This window comes from Rana temporaria, chromosome 11, assembly GCF_905171775.1.
Source record: "Rana temporaria chromosome 11, aRanTem1.1, whole genome shotgun sequence".
In the NCBI taxonomy this organism is placed as follows: Eukaryota; Metazoa; Chordata; class Amphibia; order Anura; family Ranidae; genus Rana; species Rana temporaria.
Genome location: NC_053499.1, coordinates 57633171 through 57650424, shown reverse-complemented (window position 1 = coordinate 57650424; position 17254 = coordinate 57633171). Strand labels below are relative to the sequence as shown.

Genomic DNA, 17254 nt, shown 5'->3' with positions numbered 1-17254 from the left:
CAGACGGTGTGCATTTGTCCGACATTGGCCTTGACATTTTTAATGCAGACCTAGGTTCTTGTGTGGATTTGGCCGCGTAGTGGGGTTTTGTGCCAGGTGGTATTTTACCACCTGCCTGGTGGGTAATTGTTTGCAGCCTGAGCCGTAGTGGCTAGGCTTGCTAAAGTTATATATATTTATTAATATCTTTATTTATTGTTTACCCAATAGCTATTTATTTATTTATCTATTTATTTATTTATTTATTAAAACCAATAATAAACATCCGCGGCCTTTATTATCCAACAAGTTGTCTGCTGTCAATTTCTTTTATTCTAAGGTTTTAGTGAGCTTTATTTATTTACCGTCTACTTTCCCATTAAAGGAAAAGGGGAATGGCAGCCTCTAGCCCCCCTTTTCCTCATGGGAAAGTGGCGGGAGAGCGGTTCAAAAATGTCCTTTAGGAGCCTTCTATATCTGGGAAGTTTTGGCGGGCTCACAGGTATGAGGGGAACAAGGTACAGTGACCCCTCTGTGACCTGTGAAAGCCCGCTCAAATTATAGGTCAAATGCAGGTCATCTCTCTAGCCCAGGGAAAAGACCGCGCAAAAGAGGTTTGAACTGGCTGAAACTGGCAGGAGTTAGGGCTATTTAAAGCAGGGTCCGTGACTAGGAGCTCAGTCGCTTCAGAGGACAGAAGAACTGTGGTGTTCTCCCCCACCCCCCCCCCCCCCCTCTTTTTTATTATGTCGTGGCTGTTGTTATGTGGTTGGGTCACCTTTGCGGCTTGCAAAGGGGGACTAGCTGTTAATATAAGTTTATATTTTATAATAAATAAAGTTTAAAAAAAAAAAAAAAGGAATGATGCTTATACTGTTGATGAGTGCTTTGTTTAAGTCTGGTTGGGTAATTTTTTGCAGCCTGAGCCGTAGTGGCTAGGCTTGCTAAAGTTATATATATTTATTAATATCTTTATTTATTGTTTACCCAATAGCTATTTATTTATTTATCTATTTATTTATTTAGTTATTTATTAAAACCAATAATAAACATCATGTGAAAGAGAAAAAATAGGGAAGAAATAAGTTTGCCAACTGGTACACTGCCTGATTGCTGGTTTTAAATGTGACTCAAATAAAGGTTGTCCCATGTGTGTCATCACTCTGGCCCACTATGTAAAGCAATGCTCACACTGACTTCACTGTTAAGGGGAAACACAAATGTAAGCTTTTGAGGTGACAAGGTCTGGAAGGCAAATATTGTGCAACATCCTGTGTGATATTCTGTCACTATGCAGATTAGGAATAATAATGAACAAACGTACCTTAATTGCTCAAAAAAAATTGTTCTACTGTATCAATAAGGCTGCATTACAAGCCTTTTGCAACACTTAAGAATCCACTCCCCTAGAAATGTTTGCTTGTCCCTGTTTGGAGACTAGCAGTTCTCTGCAAATAACAATGGCAATTGTTGTAGCAAACAGTGAGTGCTTCAGGTCTTGCCTCAGTCCTGACATGTCAAAATTTATATTCTGCTACAGCAGAGAAACAACCACCCCAAGTCAGTGTCATCTTAAGAGCATTATAGGCCCCCAGGCAATACAGTGCACTGGGGCCCTATCTACACAATCACGCACGAGAATTACTGACAAAAATCATAAAATTTACTGGCAGAACCACATTTTTTACTGCCACTGCAAAAAAAGTACCTAAAATTACAGTTTTCAGTGCCGAACAATGCAAATGTCAGTATTTAAACTATAAACATATAGCTAGTGCTATTAGAAATGTGTTTAAGTTAAACAAAAGTAAAAAAAAAAAATGTCTTCATTGACATGAAGGTCAGGTTACTATAACCCAGCCAGCACAGAGTTTCCTCTTACATCAGAGTCTGCAGGATTCCCCCTTACAGTGAAAGGGAACTCTTATGTAAAGGGGAACGCTGCAGATCATGATCTAAGGGGGGAACTCTGATGTGGAGGGGGGCTATGGTGACCAGAGACAACCTTATATCAGAGTCCACTGCTTTCTCTTTCCCACTTACATCAGGGTCCGCAGACTGAGTTCCCCCTTGCATTGTAAGGGGGAATCCTGCAGACTCTGATGTGGGGGGCACTCTGGTGACCAGAGACCACCTTCCTTAGATTAAATACACTAAGGTAAGGGGGGTCACTAATATAGGAGGGGGAACCTTTATATCAGTGCCCCCTTACATTTTTGCATTCACTCCCCCCTTACATCAGCAACCCCCCGCACTCGTGGAGGACCGGATCTTCTCTGTGATTTCCGCGAACTGGACATGGGCAGTTCTAACCCGTCACTCTCCATAATTTTTTACTGGGGTTGCTGGGCAGCCGGTGGGGCCCCCCAGGCAAGCGGGGCCCCCGGGCAACTTCCCAGCGTGCCCAATGGAAAAGATGGCCCTGCCCCAAGTGCATGCAAATCCTAACAATAAACTTCTAGTTTCCGTCCCTTTTGGTCAGTGAAAACCTTTTATATATATATATATGCTTCTATGGATTACATTCCATCTCTGAAGGCTACAGAATCTTGCCTCTCTATGTTAGGGAGAAGAGGATAGGGGAGGAATCTGTAGTCCTACCAGTGGCGGTCCGCTCATTAGGGGTGCAGGGGCGTCGCCCCCTAATCCATGCGCACGGCCCCTAATCTCCATGCAGCATTCTGGATGCATTAATTTCAATGGGGAGCCGGAAACTCAAATTGACTTCAAAAAGGGTGGGCTTAGGGCGCAGAGCACTGTGCCCCGAGCCCACCCACTTGTGTGAGATTAGCGAATTAATATTTGTCTTGCTTCCTTTCCGCCTGGCCAATGAGGAAGCGGGTCATGAGACCCAATTGAAAATGTACTCAAAAGAAAAAAACTTGACGGTGCGTTGATCAACAGTTTAGTATAGCCCTCCAGCTGGCTATTGATGATAATTAGACAAGTCAAAAAGTGCTGCTGCTCTCTATGGATCCTCTGGGTGGCAGGAATACATCTAGACAAAACACAAAAAAAAGAGCGCAAAGCCGCCCTAGTGTAACTGGGCTTTAATATATTAAAGTCAAAAACATCACAATGGTCAAACTCACATTGTGTGACAATAGATACAGCATAAGGATTCCACTGTGGCCACACTTCTATAACCACCTCAAGATCCTGACAGGGGGAGCCGTGGACATTCAACCTAGCTGCCTGGATCCTGGCAGCACATCCGAGGCTATCCACCACCATGCTCAACATGCAGATCCTAATGCACATGCGCTACTCTTCGAAGGCACACAACCTCAACCTCATCATGACCAAGTGTGGTATTTTCATTTGGAATCTACATCAAAGGTTCAAAGGACCTGTCCATGCAAGTGAAACAGACCATTGTAAGGCTTCAAAAACAAAACAAAGCCACCAGAGAGATAGCAGCAATATTAGTAGTGGCCAAATCAACAGTTTGGTACATTCTGAGGAAAGAACAATGCACTGGTGAGCTCAGTAGCATAAAAAGGCCTGGACATCCACGGAAGATTACACAGGTGGATGATTGCAGGATCCACTCTATGGTAAAGACAAACCCATTCATAACAGCCAGACAAGTGAAGGACACTCTCCAGGAGGTAGGTGTATCCTTGTCAAAGTCTACAATCAAGTGAAGACTTCCCTAGAGCAAATACAGAGGGTTCCCCACAAGGTGCAAACCATTCATAAGCTTGAAGAATAGAAAAGCCAGATTAGACTTTGCCAAAAACCATCTGTAGCACCCTCTACCATAAGTAGGTGCTAGAGGTGAGGACTTTTGTGTGGTAGCTGCCAGGCAGGTAAATTTAGGCAGGCCTTTGATCTGGGGGTAGGGAGTGGTTAGTGTAGCAGTGAGTGTGATCACCTGTGCTTCAGTTCTTGGGTGCCTCCCCTGCTTCCAGGGAGAATGTTCTGGAAGAGGGGCAGGGCTGGGAGCTGGAGTGACAGGGAGCTCATGTGCCCCACTTGGAATTGGCAGGGGGCAGGCCTCCTTTTTAAGCTCAGGTCCAGCCCACTGGAGGGGAGTTGTCGGCTGGGAGACGTGAAGAATAGAGTGCTAGATCACAGCATATGGGGGGTGCACGCCTCGGTGGAAGAGCCCGGGAGAGCTGGGATGGAGCCTTGTCCTTACACGGTCATGGAAGAGGTGTCAAGGAACAGAGGGGCTGGAGAAGTGATTGGAACGCATGTCCAGTTAAGTTCTTCACCATGCACTCAGGGTAGGAGAAGGTCGGTAAGTGAGACACAGTGGATATCTGGAAGAGGCATGCCAGGGGAGCTGGGTGCAAGGCCAAAGGAGAGACTGTGGGGTTTTGTGTAAAATCGATGTGGCCTGCGGGCACAGGATTTGCAAGTCGGGCTAGCTGGGATCAGTAGTCCACCAACTAAAGCAAGCTGCTAAACAACTAGGCTGCAAGAAGGGGTACTGAAGGGCCCTGGCCTATTAACAGTTTAACAAGTCAGCAAGCATCTAGGACTATTCAAAATAATCCTTTATGTAAAGTGAAGATGATGAGGCGGAAAGACTAATGCCGCGTACACATGATCATTTTTCGGCATGAAAAAAAACCGATGTTTTTCGGCATGTAGAAAAAACAACGTTTTTCCAACTTCATCATTAAAGCGGTTCTCCACCCTAAAGTGGAGTCCCGCTGATCGGAACCCTCCCCCCCTCCGGTGTCACATTTGACACCTTTCAGGGGGAGGGGGGTGCAGACACCTGTCTAAAGACAGGTATTTGCACCCACTTCCGGCCACACGCTACGGGCGAAAGACGGGTTTTTCTGACTTCCCGTCTGTCGCCCGTTGTGTGCTGGGAACACTCGGCTCCCAGCACACAGCGTGTGAGCCAATCGGCGGGCGCAGCGCGACTCGCGCATGCGCCGTAGGGAACCGGGCAGTGAAGCCGCAGCGCTTCACTTCCTGGTTCCCTCAGCGTGGATGGAGGGGGGAGCAGCAGAGAGACGAGCGATCGCTCGTGCTCTGCTGCGATCACCGCTGGACTCCAGGACAGGTAAGTGTCCTAATATTAAAAGTCAGCAGCTGCAGTATTTGTAGCTGCTGGCTTTTAATATTTTTTCCCTGTGGCACATCCGCTTTAAAACGACGTTGTCCACACACCATCATTTTAAAAAAATGCTCAAGCAAAGCGCGGTGACGTACAACACGTACGACGGCACTCTAAAGGGGAAGTTCTATGCGGATGACGCCACCCTTGGGGCTGCTTTAGCCGATTCTGTGTTAGTAAAAGACGATTTGCGCTTTTCTGTCTGTTACATCGTGATGAATGTGCTTACTCCATTACGAATGGTAGTTTTACCAGAACGAGCGCTCCCGTCTCATAACTTGCTTCTGAGCATGCGCAGGTTTTTAACGTCGTTTTAGCCCACACACGATAATTTTTTACAACCCGAAAAACGACATAGTTTAAAACGACGTTAAAAAATGCAGCATGTTCGAATTTTTTTTGGTCGTGTTTTAGAACCTGAAAAATTATGTGAAGCCCACACACGATCATTTTAAATGACATTTTTTAATGTAGCGCCTGTGTACTTTTCAGTACAGGTGCTATGTCAAATTTAGTTGGGGGATGAGAGAGTTTTCATCCATGTTGATCTGTTAAATTGGTTTTCTGTCAGCCCTGGGCTGTCCTGTGGTGTCAGAGTGTGTTCCAAAGATATTTTCCCATCTTTGGATAGCAGGTGGCGCCAGAGGGGTCCAGGTGGAGCGCCTTTCTCCAGCAGCCAATGAGAGGAGTGTTTCCCTCGCGGGGCATGCTGGGGGAGGGTATTTCTGTGACAGACGCCATTGTGTGGGGTTCTTTGCCCGTTCCTGGTTCCAGGTGCGGCACCCACCTTTAGGGTGTGCGCACATCACGGACCCCGGCGATATGGCCTCCGGGGCGCACGTGCCACACGGAGTTCCTGACTCTGGGCCCTCATGGCCCGGAGCGACTGATGCTGCCAAGGGGCCCCAGAGACTTACTGGGTCCCCCACCTCTTGTTGAGAATATCCCAAGCGAGTTGTGCTGTTTGGTGGGGAGTCGGTCTGAGGTGAACCCGGAGGCAGGTGATCCAATAGGGCTTAGACGATCCATCGGGGATCTGGGCGACCGGACACTGACAGGTTGTATGCTGCAAACTGTCAGTCGGTGACCCCAAGCTAACAAGTCTAACTGAGGAAGATTCAGGCGAAATTGTGTTTACTGGGAGGATTCGCTCTATTGTCCATGTTCATGAGTATTGGGCCTGTGGCAGAGGTCTCACTGCAAATCTAAATCTTACTAGAGCCAAGTCGGTGGCAGAGACTTGTTCCTTCTCAGAAGTTCTAAGTGACGCCTTGGCTGCCAGTCCTGTGAGAGGGACCTGTCCAGGGGAACTACACCCACTCCGGCTGGAGTGGCGATGAAGCAAGAGCTATTATCCTGAAGCAGGACTGCTTCGCTTATCTAGAGGCCTGAATCTGCAAGTTTCTCTCCTTTCACCAACCTATTCTATCTACCTCGAGTTGACTGTTTGGTCATGTTGGACCAGTAATATTGCCGAAAAATTATCGTGTGTACGCGGCATAATAGTTCACAGTGAAGTTTGCTGTAGGAGGTAACAGTCTGCATGAGTTGATGCAGAGGATGAGCAACCGTCTGCATGAGTTATGCAGGGGAAGTGACTGTGATTATTAGAGTCTATCAGTTCTTCAACAGCTCAATTCTTTAAACCAATTCATTAAATATGATGACAAAGTGATCTGTTCTATGGGCATCACATATCCCTTTCCCCAACCAAGTTATATCCCCCAAATAAACAAAAACAAAACAAAGCAAATGACTGTTCATTGTCTCTGAGAGTGATATATGGAGGTCTTGCAGCGGGGTGATATGGTGGATGTTAGTAACTAGTAGAAACCATCCGCTACATATCTATAAGCTAGACCAATTCTGGAAAATAATTCTTTGAACAGATGAACCCAAGATAAATCTGTACCAGAATGACGGCAGAAAAAAGTGTGGAGAATGCTTGGAACAGATCATGATCCAAAGTCAAATGTAAAACATGGTGGGGCCAGTGTATAGGCATGGGCATGCATGGCTTCCAGTGGCATTGGGTCATTGGTGTTTATTGATGATGGGACAAGACAAAAGTAGCCAGGTGAATTCTGCAGTGTTTAGAGATATACTGTCAGCCCAGATTCAGCCAAATGCAGCAAAGTTGATTGGACGGCACTTCACGGTACAGATGGACAATGATCCAAAACACACTGCAAAAGCAACTCAGGAGCTTTTGAAGGAAAATAAGTGGATTGTTCTGCAATTGCGGAGTCAATCACCTGATCTCAACCCAATTGAGCATGCATTTCACTTGCTGAAAGGCAAAACGAAAAGCAGAAAGACCCACAAAGAAGAACTGAAGATAGCTGCAGTTGGAGCCCAGCAAAGCATCAGAAATGAGGAAACCCAGTTTTTGTCCATGGGTTCCAGACTTCAGGCAGTCATTGCCAGTAAAGAATTCTAAAATATTAAAAATGAACATTTTATTTATGATTATATTCAGTTGTCCAATTACAATTGAGCCCCTGAAAATGGGGGGACTGTGTATAAAAATGGTTGCAGTTCCTAAAATTTGTACTTGATATTTATGTTTAAGGCCTCGTACACATGATAGGTTAACCAGAGAACAACGGTCTGAAGGACCGTTGTCATAGGTTAACCTATGAAGCTGACTGATGGTCCGTCGTGCCTACACACCATCAGTTAAAAAAACGATCGTGTCAGAATGCGGTGACGTAAAACACAACAACTTGCTGAAAAAAACGAAGTTCAATGCTTCCAAGCATGCGTCGACTTTATTCTGAGCATGCATGGATTTTTAACCGATGGACGTGCCTACTAACGATCGTTTTTTTCCCATCGGTTAGGATTCCATAGGTTAATTTTAAAGCAAGTTGGCTTTTTTTTAACCTAAGGTTAAATAACCTATGGGGCCTACACCTGATCGGTTTGGACCGATGAAAACGGTCCATCAGACCGTTGTCCTCTGGTTAACCTATCGTGTGTACGAGGCCTAACCCTTTGAATAAAACTGAAAGTCTGCACTTCAAATAAATTTGGATTGTTTCATTTTAATTTTATTCTGGTGGCATACAGAGCCAAAAGTATGAAAATTGTGCCAAAATATATATGGACCTAACTTTATTTAGCGCCTATAAACAGATCTTGCTACACTTAAAAGGAACTAAAGGCTGTACACACAATACGGAAATCGGAAGAACATAGTTAGTATAGTGCTTTTGCTCTCCCTGTAAGAACTCAAGAGAACAGCAGAGGAGATTGCTGTACTAATGTCAGATAGTTAGTAAAGTGGCTCCTCCTGAGCTGTCAGTTTTTTTAAAGTCAGCCCTGTTAGTTCGAACCAAAAAAAAAAACTACTGGTGTGTGTGAGGCTTAAGATGTATTCTTCCAACACCAAGCCATAAATTACTAGGAAAGTGTCGGAATTTCTACACCTTGGTGTGGAAAGAATAAATTGGTTATTTCCTATTAGACACAGATGGCCCTTTTGCTTATCTTTAATTTAAGGGGACACTAAAGAGAAGAGGAAAAACTGCTGCAAGTAAAAAAAATCAGGTACCTAGAAGTGCCTACACATGACTACACTAGTCTCCCAAGTCCTGCAACTGTGGTTGCTGTTTAGCCGTTTAATGTGAAACACATTAATTGTGAATGATAAGCTGATGGAGGAAGTAAAAAAATGTTTTTTAGGTGGGGGTGGAATAGGCTTCCCTTAAAGGGTCACTATTTTTTTTTTAGCTTCCTTTACCTTACTGCAGTCCTGGTTTCATGTCCTCGTTGTTCGTTTTTGCTCTAATCCTTCTCTGTTCTGAACACTTCCTGGTTGTCTGTTTCCTGATGAAAAAAGTCATGGGAGCTTTCTCTCTGTGGTCACTAATCAAGGAGGTGTGATTACTGTGTGTCTAAAACCCCTCAACACCAATCAGTTTAGTTTTACAAACCATCACTGCCCTGTATTGGCTCTGTGTCTCTGTACATCACAGAGCAGGAAACAGCATGCAAAAACGAAACTGAAACTGTAGGTACATTATATGATTGATTTTTATCTATTTTTAATCATTTTTAAAAGGAATCCATTAACTATTATGTCTCTATACCCTGTAAACAGTCATTTCAGCAAAATAAAAAAAATTCCTTTACAACTCCTTTAAAGACCCTTTCACACAGGTGGACCCATTGGTTCCACCTGTCAGTTTTTGACGTGATGAGAAAAGCTTCCCACCGGCGCATACGGCCGCGTCACGAGTTGCCGAAAGAAGCCGGACTGCAAAACAGGGCGCTATACGGCCCCTGCGCACCGACGTTCGGCTTCTTTCGGCAACTGGTGATGCGGCCGTATGCGCCGGTGGGAAGCTTTTCTCATCACGTCAATCACTTAGCCTGTGAATAGGAACGCCCACTCCCGCGGATTCACTACCCGGAAGCAGGGGTGAAAAATAGCGGAAAAAAAAAACGATCAGCATACTGTCAGTGTATGAAGTCAGCTCAATGTAATGTTAGAATTTTTTTTAGGGTGAACCCCCTGCTTTAAGGACCCCTAAGACTGTATGCATCCAAGACTGGGGGCCTGGAGGAGCTGGTGGTTTAAGGGACCTGTACCTATGGCAGCAGTGCTGTCGAAAGAGTAGCCAGGTGGGCTGGTATTTTCAGTTATCTCTGAACATCGTGTAAACCCCTGCGTGGGATTCCTGAGTGGACTTTTGTTTTGTTTTTCCTCATTTAATAAATGTGGGCTACCAGGCCCTTAACGATATATGCCTGTTTAGTGTGGACTCACTACACAAAAACGCATCTACCACGAGAGCCAACAACATTGTATACAATCATAATTCATCATTTACACGTTTGCGTACAGAAAACAAATCAAATTGGGTTTTGTAAACTATTGTATTTTGAATATTGATTTTTATAATTCTTGTAGGAGATCAGCTTCATGTGGCGATCTTACAGGGAATTAGTCCAGATGTCAAAGTATATTTAAGGGCTCCCTGCCCATATTTATTCATTGGCATTGCAGCAAACACAGCTAAATCTAGAGGTTCTCTCACAGGGGGCAAGTAATTACAATCCAATGAACAACAAAAAGGTTATTAAGGTAACTGGTTAGAATCTCGGCCAGTTCAGCAGGAATTGGCCGAGATTCAAACCGTTAATGGGCAGGCTGAATGTACCAAGTTGATTGATCAATCAACTTGGGTACAACCAGCCTGGCGGATTCTCTTGCGATTATTGCTAGTGGCTGCTATAGCCGCTAGAGGTAATCACTGTATTCTCCTGGTAGGGATAGCTTCCCCCCCGCTCAGGAGAATACAATTACTCGACAGTAGGGATTCCCTTGTCAGCACTGTCGTGTTTGTTTTTTGTTCCATAGACTTCAATGGGTCAACAACGTTTATTGAAAAAACACAAAATGCACCTGGAATATGCAATCTGCAACCAAGCCTCACTGTTCCTCTCAGTAAAAGCAAATTATACCCCAGGTGGGGGGAAAAGCTGTGGCAGGTGCTCAACGTCCTGTATATTATTGAAGACCTATCACTGCAATAATTTTATTTAAAGTGGTAGTAAAGCCTTTACTACCACTTTTACCTACAGTTAAGCCTTTAATAAGGCTTACCTGTAGGTATAAAGAATATCTCCTAAACCTGTACGGTTTAGGAGATATTCCCCTTGCAATGCGCCGCTGATTGCAGTGGCGCATTCGCAGCGGGGATCCTCGGCTAAAGGGCCGCCAGCCGCCGGACCTTGCCGGAATGAAATCTCCCGTGCGCATGCGCGGGAGTGACGACATCACCGCTCCAGCCAATCACAGCGCTGGAGCGGCGATACCCGGAAGACACGCCGAGGCAAGATGACATCTCGCTCGGCGTGGACCAGGTAAGTTCTCTACACCTCGTTTTAAAGGTAAGTATGTCATAATGAGCTAGTAAGGCTTTTGCCTTACAGGTGTAAAAAAAAAAAAAATTGCGGGTATACAACCGCTTTAATGAAATGCCAATCAAGGCAGCAGGTAAACTCCATCCACAAATCTTTCCTGGATTGACAGGTGCAGTTTGTCACATTGTTTACACAATCGGTTTAAAGCACACTTTCTGTCACAATAAAAATCTGGCACACAAGTGCAGTTTAACAATTACTCAGATATACTGTATGCCAAAAAGTCAAAAATAGTATTTATTAAAAATAAATGTTAGGAATAACAATTAAGTTATCCATCTTTTGTTTGGAACACCTGCATACAGTATAGAAGGCTTCCTTCCATCTCACTCAAAGAAATGCATTTTCCTTTTAATTATCATACAGGTATGTAAATGTAGCCATGTAGGCTGCTAGATAAATTTAGTTAGCTCCACTAACAGTGGAGCAGGGAACGATTATTTAGGGCTGCTCAGTGTTTCACAGGCTGCTGCTCAGTTACTTCCCCTGTCTTCTAGAACAGTGGTTCTCAACCTCAGTCCTCAAGTACCCCCCAACTGGCCATGTTTTCATGTTTGCCTTTACTTTGCACAACTGCTTTAAATCAATATCAATGACATGGTGTTGATAAGAACTATTTTATCTAAGGGAAGTTCCCAAAACATGACCCGTTGGGGATACTTGAGGACTGAGGTTGAGAACCACTGTTCTAGAAGATTCTAGAATCATAGTGAAAGGAAGGATGGGGCATGCAGTCTGAATATTTATGAGACACTACCCAATCCCAGGGGAGGCATGCCCAGTAGGTGGTGAGAGAGCATATAAACTGTCTGAGGACTGGGCAGCAGGCAGGGCCGGACTGGCCAACCGGGAAAATTCCCGGTAGGCCGCCTGTTTTTGCCTGCTGTCACTGCCTCAGTCTGCCTGTCAGTCAAATATAATCAGCGGCTGGCCGCAGCCGCGATTGCCGCGGCCGCCGCTCTTTTCAATTGTGCATGGGTGACGGCTGCACTGAGTTCCCTGGGGCTGCTTTTGCTGCAGTAGTTAAAAGCAGCCGCAAGCCGGCGGGTTGCGGCCGCCATGCTCGCCGCCGCACTTGCCTTCTAGTCCTGTCGTTTTGTTTCTCCTGCTCGGCTCCTCCCCTTAGACACATGATCAGTGATGCTGCTCACTGATTAGCTAGGTAGCTTACCCAGCTAATCAGTGAGCAGCATCACTGATCATGTGTCTAAGGGGAGGAGCCGAGCAGGAGAAACAAAATGTCAGGACTAGTTCCATCGTCCGTGCGGCGCCAAAACCGCCTACAATGTCTCTGCACGGCCACGAGTGAGCCGCAGAGGAGAAGAGGATGCCCCCACTGCCCCTGTCGCCACCCTGCCTTGGAGCACAAGGTGAAAAAAAACATTTTAATGCAATTTATATAACGAATCTCTCTCTTGCCATATCTGCACCCCCCCGCCCCCCCCCCCCATTCTCTCTCTGTCACCTACCTTTGGTGCCCCTGCAATTGAAATCTGTATAATAATCTCAGAGAGGGGGGGTGCACCGTGCAATGCCTCGTGAGAGAGATTATTATACAGGTTTAGGTTACAATTTGCACCCCCCCCTTCTCTGTCACCTTTGCTGCCCCTGCAAATTGTAATAAAAAAAAAAATAAACGCCAAAAAAATTCCCACCTGTCCTCCTGCGGCTGCCTCCCGCACTATAGCCCCGGCGGTACGGCACTTTACCTGAAAAATGTGGTTACTTAGCTGTTGGCAGTATGAAGGAGTGTGACAGGCACCCCCAATGCTCATTTACGAGTGTGACCGGCCACTCGGCCAGATTGTCATTTGTTTGACTGGAGGAGGCTCCACCTACCCTCCCCTGCGCTCTTCCTTAATCTTTTCCCCGAGCGAGCGGGTCGGTGAGTGCCGTCACCCGTCACGTGAGGTTGTTTCTTAGGCTACTTTCACACTGGGGCGTTGTGCCGTCGGCAGTAAAGTGTCAGTATTTTAGCAGCGCTTTACTGTCATTTTTGTGGCGCTATTCAGCCGCAAAATGATAAAAGCAGCGCTTTTCTAGCGGTTCAGCGCCGCTGCCCATTGATTTCAATAGGCAAGGGCGCTTTAGAAGCAGTGTATACACCTTTCCTACAGGGCCTCAAAGATGCGGCTAGCTGGACTTTTTTGAACATCCTGCCAGCGCACCGCTCCAGTGTGAAAGCTTTCGCATTGGAGTGAGAAGAGAGGCTCTTTCAGGGCATTTTGCAGGTGCTATTTTGTAGCGCCTGCAAAGCACCTCAGTGTGAAAGTAGACCCCTTTCACACTGAGGTGCTTTGCAGGCGCTATAACGCAAAAAATAGCGTCTGTAGAGCGCCCTGAAAGAGTGGTTCCATTCACTCCAGTGTGAAAGCCCAAGTGCTTTCACACTGGAGTGGTGCGCTGGCAGGACATTAAAAAATTTCCTGCAAGCAGCATCTTTGAGGCGCAGTAAGAGCGGCTCCTAAAGCGCCCCTGCCCATTGGAATCAAAACACTTTGCGGCCATTAGAAGCACCCCGCTAGCGGCTGAATAGTGCCGCTAAAAATAGCGGCACTTTACTGCCGATGCCCCCACCGCCCCAGTGTGAAAGAGGCCTTAAAGTCATCATCATGTGTAATTGTGCGTGTGTGCTAAGCAGACTGGGCCGCTGGTGATCCTACTCCCTCTCTCCCCCTGTACAGTGTCAGAGGCGCTGGCGCAGCATTGGCAGAGGACTGTACCCAATACAAGAAAACACCCCCCTGCACTGCTGCGTGTCCCTGACCATCACAGTGCCACTGCCAGTGAGTGTGACCTGTATGTGTACCACTGCGTGCAGTCACTGTCTGATGTTCCATTCCACTCTGCCTTTCTGCCCAGTGCTGTGCCCATGATACACCGCACGATTCCTATTGCCACATTTATGGGTGCTGTTACCACATTTAGTGGTGCTGAAATTGCTGCATTTATGGGTGCTGATACCACATTTATGGGTGCTGATACCACATTTATGGGTGCTGTTACCACATTTATGGGTGCTGATATTACTGCATTTATGGGTGCTGTTACCACATTTATGGGTGCTGATATTACTGCATTTATGGGTGCTGATATTACTGCATTTATGGGTGCTGTTACCACATTTATGGGTGCTGATATTACTGCATTTATGGGTGCTGATATTACTGCATTTATGGGTGCTGTTATCACATTTATGGGTGCTGATATTACTGCATTTATGGGTGCTGATATTACTGCATTTATGGGTGCTGTTACCACATTTAAGGGTGCTGATATTGCTGAATTTAAGGGTGCTGATATTGCTGAATTTAAGGGTACTGATATTGCTGAATTTAAGGGTGCTGATATTTCTGCATTTATGGGTGCTGGTAAGGCCATATTTATGGGTAATGGTAAGGCCGCACTTATGGGTGCTGATGTTACTCCAATTATGGGTGCTGATGTTACTGCAATTATGGGTGCTGATATAACTGCAATTATGGGTGCTGATGTCACTGCAATTATGGGTGCTGATATCACTGCAATTATGGGTGCTGATGTTACTGCAATTATGGGTGCTGATATCACTGCAATTATGGGTGCTGATATCACTGCAATTATGGCTGCTGATATCACTGCAATTATGGCTGCTGATATCACTGCAATTATGGGTGCTGCTATTACTGTATTTATGGGTGCTGGTAAGGCTGCATTTATGGGAGCTGCTAAGGCCGCTTTTATGGGTGCTGATATTACTGCAATCTTGGGTGCTAATATTACTGCAATCTTGGGTGCTGATATTATTGCAATCTTGGGTGTTTTTTTTGTTTTGGTTATCTGAAAGATGGGTTTCAAATGTTTTGACAGGGGCGCAGTTTCAGTGCTTACCATAGGCGCCATTTTCACTAGAAATGCCTCTGCTCTCGCCGTTGCACCCTCTCTCTCTCTCTCGCCGTTGCACCCTCTCTCTCTCATCGTTGCACCCCTCTCTCTCACCATTGCAGCATGGCCCCTCTCTGGCTCTCTCATGGATTTCTCTTTTTTTTGGGGGCTGGTATATTAATGCTGTGGGGCTGGTATGAAATTATTTCCAGGGCTGGTTCTCATTCCCAGTCCGGCCCTGGCAGCAGGGTGCAGAGTTAGTGGGTCCAGTCCTGCAGGAGGATGCCCCTGTGCCTGTGCTCTGCCTCTGGTGCAGGATCCTAGAGGAAGACATCAAAGTCCCAGCTAGGCTTAGCTGGGGGGCCTATTTGCAAATCCATATCCGGTGATCAAGTCAGGTCTGGAGAAGCTCACTGGAGAGAGCCAGGAGTAAGTTTGTGAGAAAGAGTCCAGCTGTCCTAATATGTTGTGAGTCTATATATCTTCCTCACTAGTCAGAGCCTGGTGGATAGCAGCAGGAGGCAGTAACCCCTTTGCTGAGGAGTTAGTAACTGTGTGTAGCTGTTAAACTCTGAAAGTAGTACTAGTCAAAGGACGAGTTGTATCAAAGAGTTGGGCTAATTTTAGTAGGTTTTTATTTCAAGAAATACAAAATATTTTTGGCATGAACAAGCTTGTGTAACTCTGAAGCCAACATTTATAGAAGGGTCCTTCATAGCCAAAACTTTTTTTTTACTAGTTTTAGATATAGTAGGTAATGGTTAAACCCCTTAGGGCCAGTTTACACTGGAAATTGCCCCGTGTGGTGCAATTTTGCAGCCCATTCATTTCTCTGTAAACCAGGAAAAATTGGGTACTTACAGTCTCTTTTGTAGAAATAATAGCCTGCTCACTTGATAAAAGAAACATCACAATGTTTATTCTGTATATACAGTACATGGGGTGAAACAAAAGAAATGTATATTCAAACTCAATTTTATCATATCTTTTTATGGGCTATTAATCTTTTTGACAGGATTTCTGCTTAAGTTTCTTACTCTGCTCACATACCATATGCATGTAAGCAATGATTGTGAAATAATTTTGTGTAATAATTACATAGGTTTGCTAAACAAATTCTTTTTTTTTTTCTTTTTTTTTTTTTTTTTACTTCAGACTCCACCCCATAGAGTGTGCATTATATGCTCATGTTCGGCGCACCTGCCCATTGCATCTCTATGTTGGTTTTGCATCATAAGTGTCGCTTCTTCTTGTGTGAAAATTTTTTATTTTTCTTTTTTTTTTTTTTTCTTTTTTTCTTTTTTTCATTATATATGTAAATATATATTATTGTTATTTATTAAATGTCACTCCTCATATTTCAGAGGAACAAAAGGATTACATTTTTATTTTATCCCCCCCTTCTCCCCCCCCCCCCCCCCATCCCCCCTATCTCACCTTAAACAATCTCCTATATCACTAGTTCTTTCAAATTTTCTTCTAGTGTTTCTTTTAAGTGTCTACCCTTAATTTTTCTGCATAACTCCACGATTTCTTGAAAGTCCTCCATCTATCCCATTTCGTAATTTGTAAGATGTTATTACCCTCTATGCCCTCTTTTAATTCTTCCATTCTGTAAGTTTCTTCGACCGCATCTATCCACTCCCAAATTGAGGGGCACTCCAATTCTTGCCACCTCCTTGGAATAAGTCTCTTAGCGGCATTGAGTAGATGTGGTACAAGCGTTTTCCTGTAACTTTTTATACCTTCCTCCCCCCCATGAAATAGGATGACCCATGGGTCCATCTTGATCTTTTTCCCCGTGATCTCTTCCACACAGGCCAAGATTTTTTCCCAATACCTCTTAACCTTAGTACATCCCCACCAGATGTGTGCCATATTTCCTGGTGATCCACATCCCCTCCAACACTCTCCTGTCTGATCTTCTTTGAATTTTTTTAGCTTATCCGGGGTCATGTACCATCCGGATATGCATTTAAAACACATCTCCGCCGTTCGACTATCTACCGCAGAGGAGTGTGTCAGAGCCAACATTTTATCTATTGTGCCCTTATCCCGTTGTGTTCCCAGTTCCCTTTCCCATTTTTTAATGAATGGAGGTATATTCTGCTCATCCATCTTCAATAGAATTCTATATAGCTTTGATGTAGTTCCTTTTGCTCTTTCCATGAAGCATATTTTTTCTAGGTCTGTTAACTGGTCTCCCGCTCTCAGTGGGCCTGGTAGATCCTGGGTAAAATGTTTGAGCTGCTGGTACCTCCATTCATTAATTTCCATTAAATTCTTTTTAGTTTTTAACTCGGGTAGTGTTATTATGTGACCCTCCCTTATTATGTCCCTTAGTTGTGCCGTGTCCTGTTTGATCCAATTCCCCCCGACTTGTGTTTTACCTGGTGC

The 17254-nt window shown here is 45.0% G+C and overlaps 1 protein-coding gene across 3 annotated transcripts in view; it reads right to left on the bottom strand.

The window, feature by feature from the left end:
- Window positions 1-17254, bottom strand: part of LOC120917360 (synaptotagmin-1-like) — a 95782-nt gene that overhangs the window by 18293 nt on the left and 60235 nt on the right. The window lies entirely within an intron of this gene.